This window comes from Dermacentor silvarum, chromosome 3 (genome assembly GCF_013339745.2).
Source record: "Dermacentor silvarum isolate Dsil-2018 chromosome 3, BIME_Dsil_1.4, whole genome shotgun sequence".
NCBI classification, from domain to species: Eukaryota; Metazoa; Arthropoda; class Arachnida; order Ixodida; family Ixodidae; genus Dermacentor; species Dermacentor silvarum.
In genome coordinates, this window is record NC_051156.1 from 121,562,059 (window position 1) to 121,576,073 (window position 14,015).

Sequence of the window (14,015 nt, forward strand, 5' to 3'; positions counted from 1 at the left end):
AGCCTGCCGGGAAAATTTCTGAATCAAAAATAGAAGAATCTAGCCATGACTCCGTGCCCAGAACAATCGTAGGCTGAAGAGTGCATAGAAGGCATTGAAAGTTGTCAATTTTATTCTTTATGCTTCGGCAATTTATCAACAAAATTCTGAGCGGCTGCTCTGTTTAACCCAACTGCGAAGGTCACACCTGTGCTACATCTCCCGTTACATTATCGAGTCGAAAACGCTTTCCCTGGAGATAAATCGTATCATACTTCAAGACAGCACTCTCACCTTCCTGCTTGTTTAGCCTCGCATAGTCCCATAGCTTCTTTCTTTTGTCCCTAATTGAGCGTGAAAAATCTTCAGATATGCTGTAACTGGTGCCTCTGAGTTTATAAGCTTTCAACAGCACTGATTGACGGGATTTGAAGGAACAAAAATTTTCTATTACTGGACGCGGTTTTCCTGCCTTATATGCCCCTATGCGGTGCGCATGTTCAATACTCAGGCCTGTGATACCAAGCGTGCTTCTGCATAATTCCAAAATAAGTTCTTCAGATTTGGCTGCTGTCTCGTTTGCAGTAGAATCTTCTATACTGCGGAAGACCAAATTGTTCCTTCTTTGTCTGTTCTCGATATCGTCAATCTTTTCTGTGAGAGCCGTCAACGCGGCACGGTCATCCCTTTGTTGGCCTGCAATTGTCGCGAGGGCATTGCGTACGTCATCAACTTTGTCGATCTTAGCTTCTAGTGATAGAATTCGACCCTTCAAGTCTGTAACGTCTAGAGTAAGTTGGTTTTGTTTTTCTTCAATCGAATTTAGCTTCGGCATCATTTTACTCTGGCCAGCTAGAAGCTTTGAAAATTGCTCTTCGGTTGGCCCTGGGTTCATTTCGATATCCCCACCACACAGCAACAAAAGCAATAAATAATGCGCTGAACTGCGAAAAATTACAAAATGCTGTGTATGTTGCGTTCTTTTCGAACGTGACCGAGAAGAAAACATAAAAAACAGCACTTGGGGTGGAACCGGCACCGCAGAACATGGTTTATTGCAGGAAATTGCAAGAGCACCAACCTGCGTAAGCAGTAGAAAACTGGTAAGCACTCCCAACATACCGCCGGTTCCACATCCCGTCATCGAAATGACGTGGCAGTCTGTTTGTACCCATGGTAGATGACAGTCATTGTTATCAGGCGCACATTGTTGTCCTCATGAGTTGAGGAAAACGTCAAATTCCGCCGTGGGGGAGCATACTCGAAATGACTCCGGTAAAAGACCAGGCACGGCCTCGCTCGCACGACGAACCGGGCACACGTCAACGGGAATGGATGCTGTAGGCTTTGCAGAAGAAATCCCGCCAAGATCCTCGGGTACATACTGTCGCCGAAAATTGATGCTGAAAACATCGCTGCCGAGAAGCCATGCGCCCAGATAGCCTGCGTAAGCAGTAGAAAGCTGGTAAGCACTCCCGCCATACCGCCGGTTCCACGCCCATGTAAATGCGGAAGGCAGCATCACAAGCCTTCTCCAAATAGGTTTTCTGGGAAAGATGTTTCCTTTCTCTAATCACAGAACTTAAGGTAAAACATCCTGTAGTAAGTAGATTGAGTGTTGATGGCCATAATATAGTTATAACATCATATAGCAGTTCAGTTAAACCTCGATATGCAGAACATCAGCATAATGAAATTGTCGATATAACGACCTATATAACTTTTCTTAACATCTTGTTCATGGAGCCCCATGTATTTAGAGCTTCAATATAACGAAGTCTGTTTGTACGCGATTTCAATATAACAAAATTTCGCTTCCGCCGCGAAGGAATACCGAGAGAATAACTGGAAACTTCCACGCACACAGATGATCAAATGATTGAGTTACAAGCGGCTGCTTCCGAACGTAGCTTTCAAATCGCGCGCCACGCGACAAAAGCGACCGCCGAAGTCCCGTATAAAGTCCCAGTGCGATAAGATCCTATCGCACCAAGGGCACTGTGTGCTTTACGCGTCAGTAAAAGCGTTTGAGGGTGAGACAAGAAAGATGGTGGCTCCACGAGTGCCACCTTCCCGCCCGAGCAAAGAGAAAGAGGGGGTGGGGAGTGAGCTCCTGCTAAAGGCTGTTGCACATGCTGCGACTGGAGCGAAAAAAAGCGGTGCGATCGCACGCGTCGCAATGCGATTTTTGAGGGCTCAATTCGCATGATCGCGATTTCAGCAATGCACTGATGCGACGCCCAGGGTTGCTGATTGCCAAATTTTGTGGCATAACTTGTGTAATTTTTCAAATGAAATGGAAACACCTGTGCGTTACAAAATTATTGACCAGTCTTTAATAGGAGAAAATAATACGCGTGTTTTGTATTTTAAAAACGCTTCAAAGTTTAATTTGTTTTGGAGTGCGTAACAGCGGTTTATGAATTTCAATACGAGGAGACATGGCGGACGTAAACAGCTGTTCGTAGCTGGTCGTTCAGCGCTGCGTGCTGTCTCGTGTGGCTTTTATGCCCGTATCGTTCTTCCTGCGATACAACAAATCACAAGAGGACCGATCAACAAGCCCATATAGCTGTTGTCATCGCATATGCAGTATTCGGAACGTGGCTGCAGCGATGTCAACGCAGAGTGACCCTCGCGCTACCCGTGCTTAACGTCAGCTTCTGAAGAAAGGATGTGTGTGTATTACTCGTGATTGCGCATAAGTGGTTCCTGCTCGTACCAATATTCTTGCACCAAACCTAGCAGCAAGCACCAACCCAAAATCTCACGTCTGCCAATGAAGGAAGCCGCAAATGATCTGTGTGTAATTGCTGAACGTGGAATGAAATTTGTGTTGTGAACTTTAACCTTAGCGCCAGCCAGGTTCGTCCGTCGTGGCGCGTATGCTGTAATTATTCATACAAGTGCTCTCTGAATATTTCGGAAGGCGTAAAAGCCGACACCACATTTTTTTAGGAGCTGCAGGCATTTGTGCACGTAGTATCATAACATTTTGACAGACATGGGTGTCGTCTACTTTCTCGTCCTGTTTCTCGCGCTGTTAGTGTGCTGTGAATGTGTATCAAGGAGCTTAATATGGTGCAGTGCGTAGCGCGGTCGCGTAGCCCCACGGCTAACACTAAATACCTTGTTAGGAGTATGTTTGTTTGTTTAATAACAAAATCGAGCACTAAAATTTTGTACTCCTTGTATTCATAGCGGCAAGTGTAAAGTAAGAAGTTATCGAAACTAACCACTAATAGCAAGCATGTGCTTCTACCTGCTTGATCGCATTATCTTAAAAGTGAGGCTGAAGACCCCAGATAAACAAACACATATGCAACTGGAGCAGGGACTATGGTTCCTTTTCTGGCAATGAAAGCCAGCATCTAAATCTGTTAAGCTAGTCATGTACTTATCCTACATTAGACCAATGTTAGAGCATACTAATTGGGGCCATTTCAAACTAGATTATTTGACCAAATAAGAAAGTGCAAGGAAAGCGTCAAGGTACAATCTAAGCTGGTATTCCCGAACCGATTGCATTACAAAACTTCATGCCTCCCTGAATTGCCTGCGTTAACCCATGCTGAAAACAGGGGAAGCTGATTCCCTTTCTTGCTGTTGAAAAGCTGCTCGAATGTCAGTAACAGACTATATATGTTCTGAGCGAAAGTGAGGGGCACTGACCATATCTCTAAGCTTTTGTATGAGCTTTCACCTTGAACAAGAATGGAATCAAAATGTTTACCTTTGGGAGCCTCAGAATCAAATCATTCTCAAGTTTTTGAGGAGACCACATAAAATTTTTGTGATATAGACAATAAAAAGTGTGCCTAAGTGCATGTACACACTGAAGACACTGAATGGTTGAGTGGCCAGCTGCGAATGCAAAAGCGTCCATAGCTCATGTCCTACCTTGAGGTCACTGCTAGGTTGAACGGGTGCTTCAGCTATATCCCCTGTACCTGGCAAGGGGAATGGTTATGCGTGGTCGTTGCAGCATTGGCCTGTGCTTTTTCTTTCTTTTTTCAATAGGTGGTGGCCAACTGATTCAATCTGTTTATGTATTTAGCATTTGTGTGCATCTTATGTGCATGTGTTTGTATCATGTTCTGATTGTTGTACCTGCAGTGATGCAAGCATCTTTTTTGATGTATTGCACCACAGTCCTTTATTCAACCTTTTGTTGAAATGTACAATATGTAGCCACCCATCAGTGGCCAAGATAACCAGTAGCATTGGCAAAATGTATGATGCAGATCCAATGCACTTGCTGGAACCGATATCAGGCAAACCTTTCCCCGCAATGGTCAATTAAATTCTAGAAAATTAACTGCATTGTGTACAGTTGTCCTTATTTTAAACGATGCAACACGTACTCATATGCAATGTTTGCTTGTGCATCACACAGGTCACATAATGTAATGTATACATAGCTCGTTTAACTCAATCAAACGTCGGCTCACTAATACTTTGAACTAACTAAGAGTCTGAGTTCGTGTGAGCCTGGCTGAGTAAAATTTTGGTGAATACGAGTAAGAGCAAGCTCACTTGAGTAAACTTTTGGTGAATATTGTCACGTGCTAGTCAGGGCAAGCTCAACTGAGTGTAATTTTGGTGAATATAAGTCGAACCAAGCTCGGCTAAGCAGATTTTTGGTGAATAGGACTAAATGAAGCTCGCCTGAGTAAAATCTTTGTGAATATTAGTCAGAGGAAGCTCGTCCGAGTACAATTTTGGAGAAATTTCAGTGAGAGCAAGCACGGCTAAGTAGATTTTTCGCGAATATGACTCAGCGCAAGCTCGCCTGAGTATAATTTTATTGAACATGAATCAGAGCTAGCTCAGCTGAGTGGAATTTTGGTGAATACGAGTCAGAGCAAGCTAGGCTAAGTAGATTTTTTGTGAATATGACTCAATGCAAGCTCGCCTAAGTAGAATCTTTGTGAATATGAGTGAGAGGAAGCTCGTTCGAATATAATTCTGGTGTTTATCACCCAGAGCAAGCTCGGCTAAGTTTGATTTTTCGTGAATATGGCTCAGTGAAAGCTCGCCTGAGCAGAATTTTGATGAATATGAGTCAGAGAAAGCTCAGCTGAGTAGAATTTTGGTGAATATGAGTCAGAGCAAGCTCGCTTAAGGAAATTTTTGGTGAATATGGGTCAGAGCATGCTCAGCTGAGTATAATTTTGGTGAATATGAGTCAGAGCAAGCTCGGGTAATCTGAATTTTCGTGAATATGACTCGGAGAAAGCTAGGCTGAATAATTATGGGATATAGTTATACGAGTTTATGCAGTAATACATATAATTGCAGACTCGTTAGCAACATTACCTCCATCTTGATGGGCAAGGCCTACGCCTCGTGATGAGCCTGCACACTTTATGAGCTGTGGATATGCAAGAACCTACCTCACTTGAAAAGATGCTATCATTCACAGGAAGGTATGCAACCGGCTGACTTGACTGCGCAATTTTGATCTGCTTTTGTTTAATGTGTTATCTAGTGCTTATAAAAACAAGGTGTTTGCCTGCTTTTCGCATTGTCGCATGTGTTTCAAAGGAAGTAGAGACAGGGTATCAAGGAACGGCAGGGATGATTATAGCGAAGTAGTTTCTTAGAATACTGCGATACGTTACGACCGGCATACACAAAAGAAGTTCGATGCACTGAAATAAGCGAAATATGCAATTACCTTTTAATGTGAGGGTTAATACAGCTGCAGTAAGGATACAAAGTCTACAACACATCGAAGGGTTATTGGTTTTTGTGCAGGAGAAAAATGATAACACAGGAAAGTGAAAAAAAGTATTTAAACAATGCTTCGAAAACAAATTGACAATGCTGTTTGTTACCAGTCAAAGCGTTAAGTATGGTATTGTAGAACATTCATTACGATATACAGTTTGCACGTACACTTTGCGAGCTTCATAAGCAGTCGCGTCTCGCAGCGGATGTAACAGAAACTGGAAATGAGATAATTCATTGGGGGAAATGCGCATGAAAGCCCAAACCAACTGACTGCAAGTAAATTGTCGCACGCATAGCGTGACCATTTGACCATAGCATTGTCCGTAGTTGCATATTCTTTAAATTGTTCCGTCCGTAAAAGCATACTGCGCTACAACTGTGGCGTTTTCGTATATCGCGAGTAGCTTATACAACCAGAAAATTGGGACGACATCCGAAGGTCGTGTCTTCCGGTGAGGGACACCTCGTTGTATTTACCAACTCGCAGCGCGTGTGAATTACGGAAAAGCAGGTAAAAGTACGTACTATCAGCACCCGAAGCCAACGTAAAAAAAGCGTCACGTGATTTGCAACTTAGCGTGTCAAGAAAAGCGCATAGAAATCACAGAACCGAATCGGCCCTACGAGTTTTTATCTGCGCTGTACGCGTGTCGGTGCTGATGGTACGTACCGATAGCGCAATCCACGGCTCCACTCAATTAGTTGCACTGTTCGAGGCTTGTTGAGGCAAAATTTACAGACAAGAAGGTGTTTATAAACGTTATGCTGAGCGACCGACGCCATTTTCCAAAACAGACCGCGAAATAGCTCTCGGCATAATTTCGACGGAAAATCGCAGCGATCGCTGCGACGTGCGCGACGCTGCGACCAACCGGTTGGTCGCAGCCGGAAATTGCAGAATCGGCCATGCGACTCCGATTTTCGTCGCATGCGACGGAAATCGCACCTGTGGTGCGATGAAAATAGCATCATGTGCAACGGCCTTAACGCTATCAAGCGCGCGCGTCTCGGCCGTGGTTGCGCCTCGCTGTAAGCGCGGCTGAGCGCGCACGCAGCCGCGCACCCCCTGCATTAGAGGTAATCTGCCACGTGGGCAGAGAGTGGGCGTGGCGAGCCGGCGTAGCATCATGCAAGCTGCCTTCTCGCACGTTTAGTACCGCAGGAGGTTGCGTAATCTAGAGTTTTGGACACTCGTTGACGCGAGAGGCCGACTAAGCATTCTCTCCCCGCTGCCAACGCTCTTCATGACAGCGTCGGCCCAAAGTAGGCGACGCTCTCAGCCGCGGGGGCGGAGCGGACGCGACAGCGTGGCTGGCTTCGCCTACTTCGTACCACCGATCTGAAGATATCGTCAACGTGCCATGAAACCGTTTCATTCATCGCCGACACTGAAATTAGACAAAATAAATTGTTTTCTCATTCAAATTCGCTCTTTTTTGAAAAATCTTGTGGCCCCTTCCTGCGCAAAAAAAATGATCAGCGACTGCACTTATTCGCATAAAAGGTTGAATTTCAATAGAGCGAACTTTCGATAACGCTAACCAAATTTCCGATTTTACCAACTTACTTATATCGAGGTTTCATTGCGTTCGAAAAATACTCTACCGTCCTCTTGCACCGTCTGTGACGATGCAACGCCAGTATGAAATGATGCATATTTTACGAAAGATTATGGCAACAGTATGCTAGTTCAACATTCATTCTGCTCGATATGCAAGATTAATATTGACGTAATCGACTGCGAGCTTCCTTTAATAACAACTGACAAAAGTGTATTCTGATTTACAAGTGGTCACTGACGCTACGTAGATCGAGCCTTGCAGGCACGTGTCAAAAGTTAAGTATTGGAACTGAGCATCCATAGCAACAAGCAAGCCGCTAACACGACAACAAATCATTTTTGCAGAGAATAAACAGCATTTTCAAATTGCGTATAGTTGGCACAAGACAACAGCAGACCAAAAAATGTGGCAAATAAAAATGCACGTCTAATTGTGCTCTGCAAGCAAAACAATTATAAAAAAAACGGCGATTGCTCTGTGCCATCACAGAATTTCCGTTCTTCTTGCAAACCAGGTCATAGAATGCATGCGTGTATCCATAAAATCAGCACGAGTCAACTTTTATTTGCAGTAAACATTACCCAAACTCGTATGAATGACGGCTTCATTCAAAGACAGTTTTCCGGAAAACAAAAAAGGGTACCGAGCACGACGCCGTGCGGCGCCTAATATAATAGAGAAAATATATGCCCCTAATAGTTTACTCCTATGTTTCTTAATGACGTAGTCATGTGACCCGTACGTTTTTTTTCTTGTCTTTTTACTATTTATTTATTCTATTAAAAAAGGTCGGCTTTCTGATCAGATTTAAAAAAAACACCGTTCCTATGTACGAAGTATTTTGATGGTGGTTATAGTGCTACTACATTGTCATGGGCTAAACACATGCATTCAATTTGAAGGGCACTATCTAGATTGAAGGGCATCATATAGATTTTTAACAGTAAATCTAAATAAAAACTTGTCAAACGGTATACAGTGCATAGCTTCAGGCTACACCTGACCTTGCTTTATGAAGTGAGCGAGTTGGCACATTGTCTGGTTTCAACAAACCACTCTTACAAAGGTGGTTTTGGAATTTCTGGTGAGCTCCAAAGTCGCTCCTTATAAAGCACCAGAAATTATTCCCAAAGTCAATATGCCATGTGTTCCAGCACCTACTTCTCTTAAAAGGCTTCCATTTCAGAAACCACATCAGCTTCTTTTTTTTTTTTGATGAATAACACTTTTTTCAGTGGCGCCTTATGGGCAATATAATACTTTGTTTAAATATTAGCTTCATAAGCAACCTACAATTTAGAGCACACACAAGGTTTCTTAGCGGGCAGGCAAATAAGCAAACCTTATAAGCGGCGCCTGATAAGTAATATCAAATGTGTTATACTATTATCTTCCTAGAGCCATACACCTCAGAACACAAACAATGTTAACTTGGCGGGCAAGCTATAGGAATTTTATTGTAGTGCCATAAAGTATCGTTGCCTATAGTAACTTCACTGAACTATGCAGGAGTATACTTCTTGTTGGACTGGTTGGTGAAATCAAGCTATTCACAGACATGATGAGGATGGGACCAGCACTTGCGCTGCGCTCATCCTGTCCACTTCATGTCTGTGTGCGTTAACTTGCGCCCCTCTTATAGAAGCTAAAGCTCTTATAGAAGCAATAGAAGCACGCACGTGTGCCAGCGCTGGCTCTCTCCTGGCCTCTTCTGGTTAGACGCCTTGGCAGACTTTGAAGCTATTGATAGCGCTTCAAAATTCGGAGGTTGGAAGTGGTTACTATCCGTCGGTCAAGCTGGTGCATGACAAAACTGGCCCACACCACGCAGCAGGATCAGACCCGAGCGCGAGCGCGCTCAAGCAATGTCATGCTTAAAGCGAACGCTTTGCATACGCCCCAAGGCACGCATGGTAGCGAAGCTGGCATACAACCCCATATGTCCTGCAATGGCGTCTTGATAATGAGGGTGACGATTTACAACCATCCGTCTTGAAACAGGGCGCAGACAAATAGTCACCTAGACTGCTTGATTTATTCATGAATGCTATACATCATTTTTTATCAAGCATTTTTGTGTACATTTCATTATTGTTTCTTTTTTCCCTCACAATCTACCTTGTAGCGCTACCTATGGCTGTAAGAGATGAGATCGTATCAATCTCTTCGCTGTTTTCTACCTCTCGGTCCGCGACGATAGATCGCCGAGCGTTTAACCCATTGCGCCACAAACGCATCTGCAGAGAGCTACACAGACGCGCCTTATATATCTAACACTCCTCCGTGTACCCGCGCTCTTGCTCGGGGCGGTGCCGCCGCCTACGAGCAGAAAAGAGAAGTACTGCATTATGACACTAACGCGCACCGACAGTGAACGCTTCGGTGGTCTCAGCACAACGACGTCTCGATGCCAGCATTCGAAGGGACGCTGGCATCAAGAAGCACTACCAACGCCACCTAGGTGGTGGCGTTCACCGTACTCAGCACAGCGGAGCTTGGCCTCCGCAATTAGCGCTGAAAATGGTTCTGAAGTTGATCGCGGAGGCTGCAATTACGACGCGCTGTACGCGCTGATTTGACTCGGTGACGATTCAGTTACGTGCTTTGTCTTGCGCGTTGTATTGTGTGTCAGTTACGTGCTTCGTCTTTCGCGTTGTGCTAGCGTGTGCAGCGTAGTGCAGCTTCCTTTTCACCAATAGTCTAAGCGTCTCTTGCTAATCTCGACTGCTGGCGGGTTGCTGCTTCCGTTCACTTTAAACCCAAGCGCTTCAGGAATGTGTACGTTACCTTCCGTTCACACTGGGTGAATCCCTTCGCATTTCATTGGGTCAGCACATTACATGGGGCCAACTTAGGCCGATGTTGATTTTCAGCGGGCACTGGCTGGCCTGCGAAGGCCCGCCGTTGCCTCCTTAATGCCAGTGCTGGCAAAGCCACGGAAACATACAGGCAGCGCTGGCCCTGCCTTGCCGGTGAATGCCCGTTAATGACTAAGCTCAGCAATGCAACTGGCTATCGCGAGCCTGCTTTGCCCTTAGAGTGCCGTCATTGGCGATACGTCTCTAAACATTGATTAGAACGCTCGTTCAAAGCTATAGACATTACGACATTGCTTAGCAGTTCTGATAGACCCGTCAATATCAGCCTGTTAAACAGAACGGCATTTCAATTTTAGTTTTCACGTAGCATTCGCTGGCCATTGCTGATTATATATGTTATACAGCACGCAAAATTTATTGCAATTCATTTCAATTCGAAAGTCAATTTGTCCGCCGCTGCTGGCGGGCTTTCTCACTCCGGCATTTTCACGGCGACTTTCCGCAGTCATCGAACGAGATGTGTTCATGTTTACCTCTGCGCGCGTGACACCGTGCTTGTCTATTTAGTTAGTAAGCGAATGTTTACAAAATTATAATCATCATCATCAGCAGCAGCAGCAGCCTGTATTTTTATGTCCACTGCAGGGCGAAGGCCTCTCCCTGAGATCTCCAATTACTTCTGTCTATTTATACGGCCCATTAAACTACTATCTTTGCTTCGTATAGCTCTCTACTAATTTGCTATCGCCATCCATGCTTCGCCTTTCGGGCAAAACTACGACTTTTTTCTTCATAAAGAGCATATCGCACTGTGTAGTAGTGTCTCCTGCGGCCATCCTTACTGAAGTCTTTGGTGCCGTTCCCGGAAAGCTCTGTCTAGCGTTTTTCTTTATTTGTTTTATTGTTTTTTTGATGCCAGATGATTTTATCAGGCCAACTGGCACAGTAGGTGGGAATTCCTACCCGCAGAAAGAAACGGGGGGAAAAGAAGAGGCACCATCCTCAAGAAGCGGTTCCTGTTGGGCTATTCGGTACATATTGCTTAAAGGAATAACAGCAAAGAGAAGGGACAAGAATGTGTGACAAGCGCAACGCTTACTTACAGCTGAATGTGTATTTTGCGTGACGCCCGCTTTATATGCACTGAATAGGAGGGAGAAGGCAGAGAGGCTGCGAACAGAGACAACGCCACGACAGACAGGGGGAGGGGGGCGAGTTTGGTGAGACGAGCCACGACGACTACACAAGGCGCTCTCTGTTGAAAGGGAACAGAAAACAAAAGTCGCAGTTTTGCCCGCGAGGCGAACCATCAATTGCGATAGCAAATTAGTAGAGTAGTAGTGTTACCGGCTGTATAAACTTGGACGCCTTCGCTTACTAACTCATTCATCAAGCTTGGTGTAAGGGGTCACAAGCAAACATGAATAGATCACATTCGATGACCGCAGACAACTGCTGTCAAAACACTGGCGTGAGCAAGCACGGCTGCAGCAGCAAGCGAAGGTTTGTGGGGTCTATCGCTTCAATTGAAACTGAGCGGCCAAAGCACAGCGCACACAAAGGTAGGAGCCATGTGCAGATACGGTGCGCGCGACCGGCCACAGCCACGTAAAGTATAAGTACACAGTTTCCGGCAGAGTAGAAGCAACACCCCCTCCTTCCCGTGCTGCCATCCCGCTTTGCGACATTGAGTCGGCATTTGACCTTGCGCCCGGCCGTAAGATACGCAGTTGGTGCCGCAGCACAACGTCACCTCCTCTCCCTCCCTTCCTCCCTCCAATTCCCCCACTGTCTTTCGCGTGGCGGAAGACGTCGCGTTTGCTCTCCAACGTGCGTTCGCTCTCCGTGAAATTGCACGTCCCTCGTGCGCTTTCACTCGCACCTACAACGCACGGCGCGTGGCGACGATTTTATCGCCCTTGGACTTTATACTGAACCTCACGGCAACGATGACGCCGACGGCAGAAATCCGCTTGAAGTGTCCGTATAATTGCTATCGCAATAAAATAACCGGCATGTTAACGGCCCGCCGCACAATTGCGAATCATGACGGACAGCTTAAGTTGAAGTTACCGACCTAAACAGCATTTAGGCAAGGCAAGGACTGAGAACGAAGATCGAGGCTAAGATTAAAGGAGTATAAAAGAATATAAAATGGTACAAGAAAGAAAGTGAACGCCACTGGATACAAATGTAAGTTACTGACTGAACCTAATGTCCCAAAAAAAGAATTTTAAGCAAGCACGACCTAGCGTAGCAGCAACCAAGGTAAACACCAGCAGCAGCCACTAAGACTTGAAGATCGACAGTTTCGCTGTGCGTAAGCTTTGCACGACCGAGTGCAAACTTGCCCGTCTTTTTTAACAGTGGAGCTGTTTATGCGGGCCGTAATGTGTGCCGCCTGCCACTGCGTTGCCAAGCAACCACCTCGCGGAGCGTCGCGCGCTATACTCGAGAGAGAGAACGAGAAAATGAGAGCAAGAGAGAGTGCACACTATGCTCGTTAGAGAGAAGCAACCAGCTCGCGGATCGTTGTGTGCTATACTCGGGAGAGAAAGAGAAAATGAGAGCGAGAGAGAGTGCGCACCTCGCGCGCTATGCTCGGGACATATAAAGAGAAAATCAGAGCGAAAAAGAGAAAGAAACATATTCTAGCAGCACCAACGAGGCAACGCGCACAGGCGCTGCCGATGCCATCCGCGCTTCTCCATTTCCTTGCATTAGCGCCGAACGCCCGTAGTGTGCGTGACTGCAGCATCCGCCTCTGGTGGCAGATAGGGCGGAGGGGTGGATGGCGTCACTGCCCGCTCACTGTGTGTGGGCGGACAGCCTGCGGGAGCCGTTTTGTGGCTGCTTCCTGTTGTGCCACATCGGTAAAGCTGTTGTCTGGCAGGTACGATAATCGCCTTTCCGCCTCCTTGAACAATATACTTTCCTTCAATTTGATTGCGACAATTTCTTTTTCCTTTTTCCACTATGGAGAGAACCGCGAGTAACCAGCGTGCTCACTATCACAGTTTACAGAGTGACGAACGTTCTCGCATGATTCAGCCGGATGCTAAATGGAGCTACATTTGGAGCAAGTCAGTCAGCCTTGGCAGGAATTCTGTAAACTGCGGCCAAAGCTCTGGCACACAAAGAAATTGCCATAACTTAGGCAGCAAAGCCAGCTACCCACCATCAAGCCCAACGAATGGACGCTACAAGACCTGGAAAGGACAGGACGTGCAAACACCAGCTCTAACCCACTACAATAACCAAATATAGAATAGCCAAGGCTGTGGACTCACACGAGGTTAACCCTTGCTACCCGGAAATTGGAAATAAAAGGAAATATAGAGAGGACCGGAAAGATTGAAAGTGAGAGAGAAAGGCGAAGATTGGGGAGGAGTGTGGGAAAAGGCAACTACCGATTTCCCATAGGTGGGTTAGTCCTCAGTTGCCGTCGAGGTCAAGCCGAGGGCGAAGATCGAGGGGTGTCGCCTTCGCCGAGGGGCCATAAAGGTACAAACACCAGGCAGCCGCTCCAACCCCAGGAACCCCTTGCCCCCGGACTAGGCTAAGCCGCACACGGTTAAACGCGGAGTGGAGGAAGAAGGGTGTTCCCAGCCCCATTAACCATACATTAATGGCTTACCGTCTAACATTCCATCCTGCATGCGAGTTTTCGCCAGTGATTGCATTAAATTAAGAACTATTAAATGATCTGATGACCACATCTGCCTTCATAATGATCTTAACATAGTCTATTCCTGTGGTTGCAATTGGCTAATGACCCTGAACTCGTCAAAGTGCAAAATAGTCTCATTTTATCGTAAACAATCGAATTCAAACTTTTCCTACAAAATAAACAACACTCCAGTGGCTCGCGCGCAGTCATATAAGGACTTGGGCTTAAATTTCACGCATAATTTTTCAT